The sequence below is a fragment of the Gorilla gorilla genome, chromosome 2 (assembly GCF_029281585.2).
Source record: "Gorilla gorilla gorilla isolate KB3781 chromosome 2, NHGRI_mGorGor1-v2.1_pri, whole genome shotgun sequence".
Taxonomy (NCBI): Eukaryota; Metazoa; Chordata; class Mammalia; order Primates; family Hominidae; genus Gorilla; species Gorilla gorilla.
Window position 1 is genome coordinate 138,397,979 of NC_086017.1, and position 6,710 is coordinate 138,404,688.

Sequence of the window (6,710 nt, forward strand, 5' to 3'; positions counted from 1 at the left end):
GGCCCAGAACAAGGGCTGGGGAGGACAAAAGGTGCTGGTATCAGGGTTAGAGGGCAAAAAGAAAAAAAAAGGTAGAAAAATACCAAATAGAGCAGCCCTGCATCTGCTCTGTGTTAAGGATAGTGAACTTACATCTGAGACGCTTCTAAAAACAAAGTCCACAGCTGGCTGGGCTCCACCAGACATGTTTCTGATTGTTGGGTGGGTCTGGAGGGCTGATTAGCACTCAAAGAGGCAGTGGCAGGCCCTGCAGGGTGACCGGGAGGAGGAGCGGGGGCAGCCAAGGTCCAGCTGAGAATCCTCAGTGGGGAAGGGGCAGGGGGCAGAGCTCTGAGCTGCAGCGGGCAAAGGCGCCCAGATACTGCACCTGGAGGTCCATTATGAGGGAGGGGCTTTGCACTTCTTCAAGTAGGGAGCTCCTCTGGATGCTCCTCCACCAACTGCAGCCCTGGCTGGAGTCTGGCATCCTACCTGGGGACAGTGGCTGGAGGTAGCCTTGCCCATAATGGGAGGAGCTGAAAAGTAGGTGAGTGGGAATCTTGCAGTGGGGGCGTTGGGGGTAGTTGGTGGGGGAGGAAATAGGCTGGAAGCCAAGACAGCCAGGTACTGACTTCCCATGAAGGGGTCAAAGCTGGAGGCCCCTTCGATACAGCCACACCAAAGGCACCAAAGCAGCTGGAGTGGGATACCCCATCCAGAGATACCCGCCATAGAGCACCCATGGGTAAGCCCACGGGACTGGGTAAGCTTGTCAGGGGAACCCATGCAGGAGTGGACGACACAGCTGTCTGCAAGCCCGGCCAGGTGGCCGGGTCAGTTAGAAATTTGTTTCCCACACAGGCACAGAGGCCCCCGGCAGAGTCCACATCCACCCTGGAGGCCGAGGCAGCTGTGAGTATGTGGATTTCCTCCCAGGGCTGGGAAGCATGGGAGAGGTTTTTCTGCATGGCTAGTTCCCAGGAGGTAGCTGTCCCCATTGTTGAAGGGATCTTCTCTCCCCAAGCCTGGTGACACATGTTGGGCTTGCTCTCCTGGCTCCCCGACCGTGGAGCAGACAGTGGTTAGAAGAGAAAACAAAGAGGTTCAGGAAGGGGTGAGGCCACCCCAGAGTGTCCAGGAGGGTCAAGACACCACCCTCTGTAGCTCATGGTGGTAGAGAGGGCTGGGGGGCATGCAGTCTTTTTTTGAAGCAATGTCTTGGGTCAAATTAAGAGTCATTCCTTCCCATCCCCATGAGTCCCCAGCCCCCACCCCAATGTGGTGCACAAGCACCCCAGAAGACTGATGGCTAAGCTGTGTGGGGGGCTGAGGTGGTGTTAGGAAGAAAAGGAAGCAAAATCCCAAAACAGCTGTATCTCCTTGCTGGAGCCACAAACAAAGAAAACTGGTGGCAAGGGGCTTCTCTTGGAGAGTGAGAAGGAACCCCCATGGAGGGAGACTCGACCTACCTCCCAGGCAGGGTGGCCCCCACGAGACCTGCCTCAGAACATCAGTGAGTGGGCAGGTCTGTTTCGGAAGTGCACTCTGGTTGCAGTGGGGTGAGGGTAGAGACCAGCAAAGTCAGGGGCTGGACAGGAGTCAGGGGAGAGGTGATGGTACTTAGAACCCAGGGAAGCAGTAGGAGGGAGGGGAGCAGGTAGGCTTTGGGAACATTTAGAGCATCCTTCCTGACCAGATGTTGGAGGTGAAGAGAAGAAACAGCTCAGAACAGTGCCAGGTGCAACGGACACATGAATGTACCAGGGCACTAGGAAGGCATGGGTTTGGGGGAAGACAGTCTGGGTGAAACCGGCCACATCTGAGTCTGTGTCCCTCAACACCTCCTGAGGCAGCTGATTGCATTAGAGGCCCGGATCCTTCCCCTTGATGTAAGCTGCCTCCACGTCACGTGACCCACTCAGGCTCTGGGTGAAGGGGGTGTTAGTAATGAGTGCCTCTGCGACTGCCATGAGAACATGCCAGGTCAGCTTGCCAGAGTAGGAGAAACATATGCACAGAGCTGAGGCACCCCAGGCCTCCAGGGGCAGCCCACAGCACTCGACCTGCCGATGTGAGCGAGCCCAGGACGGGTGGGCTCAGTCTGCTGAGCCTCGAAGTGCTGGGCAACTTCTCCGGGTGATTCTAATCTTGCTACTGCTGAGGCGCACTGGCCCAAAATGGCCTGCAGCTGCCTGCTGACACCTGCCTGACCCCAGCTGAGAGCCAGACCACACTTACGACTGGTCCTGGTCAGAAGCCGCAGGTGTGTGGGCTGATAGGCGTTTACTGTATGCTCTGAGGGTGTTTTGTTGTTGTTATGCAGTGTGATTTTGCAGTAGATGACTGATACACTTTCCAAAATGCCTGCTTCCTAAGAGTAGACAGAGTCTAAGGCTAAAGGAAGAAAAAGTCTGAAGGAATAAAGAAATGGGGTGCTCCGGCCTGTCCCCTTCCTTCCTTCCAGGACACATTCTGAGGGGTAGGCCAGAAGGACAGGCTTGAGGGGAGAGAGGAGCTGGGCTCATTTCTGCCCCCTTGCTGACCAGAGCAGTGACTGTGAAGACAGATGTGGGAGGGGTGCAGACGGCCATCCCCTCACCCCAGGGGAAGGAGCAGTCAGCTGCCCTCCCAAGTAGCTGAAGGGGCCCTGACGTGCAGTGACTGGCATGAGGTTAGCGTGTGGACAAGATCCAGGTGTAAATGCAGGTATTCAGATGCTTCCCTGGATGCCAGAAGCCACAGAGACTGGAGAGGGAGAGCAGGGGGTGCAGCCCCACCATAGCAGATGAACCCACATAATGCTTCCCATTGGTGAGCCTCACACCCACTTTCACACAGACGCAGCCTTCTGTTCGAGGTGGAAACCGTCACTGCACAGAGGATGGGGAACCTCTGAATACAATCAGATTTCCTCAGAAAAATTTCCCCAACAAACAAAATGGGGGCAGTTAGAAATTATGTTCAGTTATGAGGAAAAAAGACAAAAAGCTATTGGTATTGAATAGCAAGACGATGAGCAACTCCACTGAGAAATGACCAAATGATGGCAATAAGAAAGCCACATTAGCTGGGTGGGGAGATGAGACATCAATAAACACGAGAAAAGCTGTTCAAACTTATTCAAATTAAAAGACTGGGCTGAACTTCTAGGTAAAGATGGCAGGCGACAGGTATGTACTCATGATGGCCCCTCCCCAGCCCCACCATAACAGTAAGGGAAATTTAACAAGCCATTAGCCCACAAGAACAGCTATAATGTGAGAGAAAACAGGAAGGAGATTTGGGTGGCAAGAAAGCAGATGGCCGTGCAGGAAGTGACTGAGCAGAAGGAGGACGCTGAGGAACGGAAGCCTCAGCCAGCAGCAGGGATGTCGAGAAGCCAGTCGCTCTCCACCGCAGAGCCACTCAGGAGATGTAGAATTCCTGGATTAGGCAGTGGGATTGGAGATGACGTGAAGTGGGATGAAGATGAGACTAAAAGCGGAAGACCAATTAGACTTTCAAGGACTATCTGACAAGTCGCCAGCTGGGAGACACACCTCCCCCAAACATGGCCATGTGCCCTCCCCTTCCTTCTTCCAGCAGAAGAGACTCAAATTTTCTCTGGACTGAAAACTGAGGCAGGGGTGGGAGAAGATCTTTGCGTTCTGCTGAGACCCCAGCTCTCTTCCTCTCAGCTCCCAGCATGCCAGCCCAATTCCCTTCAGGCGGGAAAATAAAAGAGCCTTCTTAGGAAAATTTGAACCAAGATTTAAAAGTAATCCCAGCACTTTGGGAGGCCAAGGCGGGTAGGATCGCTTGAGCCCAGGAGTTTGAGACCAGATTGGGTAACATGGTGACACCCCGTCTCTACAAAAAATACAAAAATTATCTGGGCATGGTGGTGCACACCTGTAGTCTCAGCTACTAGGGAGGCTGAAGCAGGAGAATTGCTTGAGCCCAGGAGGGCGAGGCTGCAGTGAGTTATGATCACACCACTGCACTCCAGCCTGGGTGACAGAGTAAGACACTGTCTCAGTTAATCAGTCAATGGAAAGATCTAAAGGTAGTAACTTTGGCATTTCCCCAAACGCAAGACCCAGCCAAATCTTGCAGCCACACTCACAGGTTCAGGACTCTCAACCAGCCCTTCGGTGCCTCACTTATGCACATGAGCCAAAAACTGTGCATTTCTGGACTTCTGCAGAAAGCCTGCAGCATGCAAGTTAGAGACCAGCACAAAACTGGGCCAAATATAGAGCCATTATCAGATCAGATAGCTCTGCTATCTCAAAGACAGGGAACAAAATAAAACTAAAAAATAAAACTTGGAGGACAAATAACATATAGAGAGGAAAAACTCTCAAAGCTAATTAATATCCTCAGAAAGGTAAGACTATATCCTTAAAATAAAAACAGAATACCATGGGGAAAAGGCACTTTGAACAATAGAATAGCTGAAATGAAACACACAAGGATTGGAAAATGAAGCTGAGGAAATACCCCAGAAAGTAGAACAAAATTACAAAAGTGAAAAGTGGAAGAAAAATAAGTAAAGGGTCACTAGATGTCTAACATCTGAATAACAGGGGTTACAGAAATAAAACTGAAAATGGAGCGAGTTAATCAAAGACATGATTCAAGAAATTTCCCAGACCTGAAGGATGTTTCTAGAGTGAATGGAGCCCACCCAGGGTGTAGTAGATATATGAAAATAGACCCACATAATGAATACTATTGTGAAATATGAGAATACTAGGTACAAAGAAAATCTTACATTCCTCAAATAAAACAAATCAAAGGTATCAGAATTAGAATGATTTTGAACTTCGACATCTGTCCTAGAAGCTGAAAGAAAATGGAATAGTGTCTTCAAAATTCTAAAGGAAAGTTATTTTCCAACTTAGAATTCTGAACCCAGGAAAATTATAAATTAAGGGTGAGGCTAGAATCAATATATTTTAAAATAGGCAGGATCACAAGTTTATCTCTTATGTACCCTTCCTTTCTGGGAAAACTACTATAGGATATACAGCATCAAAATGAGGGGGTAAACCCAGAAAAAGGAAGACAAGGGACTCAATGCAGGAGGGAGGTGAGGGGTCCTGGTGACAGCTGTGAGCCAGGCTGGTCTGGGATGGAGCAGGTCAGAAGGTTCCTAGTGAGAGTGCTTCAGGAGGATGGAATTGGTGGAATCCCTGGCGTGTCCGAGCATATTGAGGTGGTGTAAAGGAGCTAAACTCTAAAATGAGCTAAATTCTATAATGCCTAGGACTAAAAGCTGTGTGCTAGCATGTTATCTGCAGATATGGAAGTAGATACCCAAATAATTAGCTGAAAAGAGTTGGGAGGGTGGTGGGAGGCAGCTCCTTTTCTTATCAGTTCTGTGATACTACTTGATTCTACATTGCATGTATGAAATTGACACCAATGAGAACCAAACAAAAAGAAAGGACTCTCAGTTTTCACTGAGGTTGGCCAAGATGGAAAAGGTTGATAGTACTGAATGGGAAAACTGGCTGAACTCTTCCTGGTGGGAGCAAAAATTCATGTGATCTCTTCAGAGGTCAATTTGGCAGTAAATGATGAAAACTTAAAAAGGGCAACTCACCCTTAACCCTGCAAGTTGTTTCTCTCCCTCAGTTGTGTATGGTGGATCTGGAACAGGAAGCTGTGGGTGGAAGGGAACCCCCGGAAGGCACTCCTAGGTGAAGGAGGGGCAAATACTTGGGAGCTGGTGTCAGCAGGCAGGATCGGGATGGGTGGAGGACCAGACTGCAAACCAGCTGACCCTTGTCTTCCAGTCTCCTTCCCTGGTAGGGGAGTCTCACTGTGGAAGCCTGAATTATGCTCTCCTGAAACATTGCTCTGGGGGAGACAAGGGGTAGGTAGGGTGGCAGCTGGGAAGGGTGGGGAAGAGGGGTGTGTGTGTGTGTGTGTGTGTGTGTGTGTGTGTGTGTGTGTGTGTAACGAGGACTGGGCTTGTTTGTAAGATAGAGAGCCAACAGGAGGGGAGGGAGCATGCGGGGGCTGGGACAGAAAGGTCTGATTAGGGAACCCCAGATGCTGAAGGAGGCAGATGAACAAGGTCAGCTTTGGTCCGGGAGGCAGGATGTCCCGTCTGAGAAAAACGGAAGAAGACTAACCCCCACTGACAAAAGCTGCTCTCTCTCCTGAGATCTCGAACACACACACCCGACTCTCCCAGCAGGCCCTCTAGTGCTGAAGTGCTCCTGAGGGCAGCCTGCAGTCTTCAGTGTCCCGGCAGCGCCGCGGTCCAAGGTCAGCCGGGCGCTGTGCCCCAGCCCTGATGCACCAGCCGCCTCCTCCTCCCCCTCCGCCTCCCCGTCCCCCTCCCCCTCCCCTTCCTCCTCCTCGCAGCTCCAGGGCAGGAAGCAGTTCTGAGGCCCCACACTTGGTGCCCTTACATGAGGGGGTGGAGCCAAACACTGTCATGTGAGGGGGTGGGGCAAGGCCGCTGGTGTGGCTCAGGAAGACGAGGGGATCAGGTTCCCTGTCAAAGGTCCACCTCTGTCTTACACGAGAAGCTGATGGGGTCAATCCAGCCATCTGTTTAATCCCAGCAACAAAGGTACTCACCACACTGTGTTGCCTGCTGGCCAGGAGAGGGGCAGGGCGTGTAATTGACCTACTTGTCTGAAGTCAGGGGACAATGACTCCAGGAGGAGAGTCTGAAGGGAGTGGGAGTCAGCCCTGCCAGGTGGAGGGGGCAGGGACCTCAAGGGCAGACC

General features: G+C 51.4%; 1 pseudogene; it reads right to left on the minus strand.

Annotated features, from left to right (window-relative positions):
• Window positions 1–219: 219 nt before the first annotated feature.
• Window positions 220–2,570, minus strand: LOC101151997 (proline-rich protein 23E-like; annotated as a pseudogene).
• Between the last annotated feature and the right edge of the window lie 4,140 nt (window positions 2,571–6,710).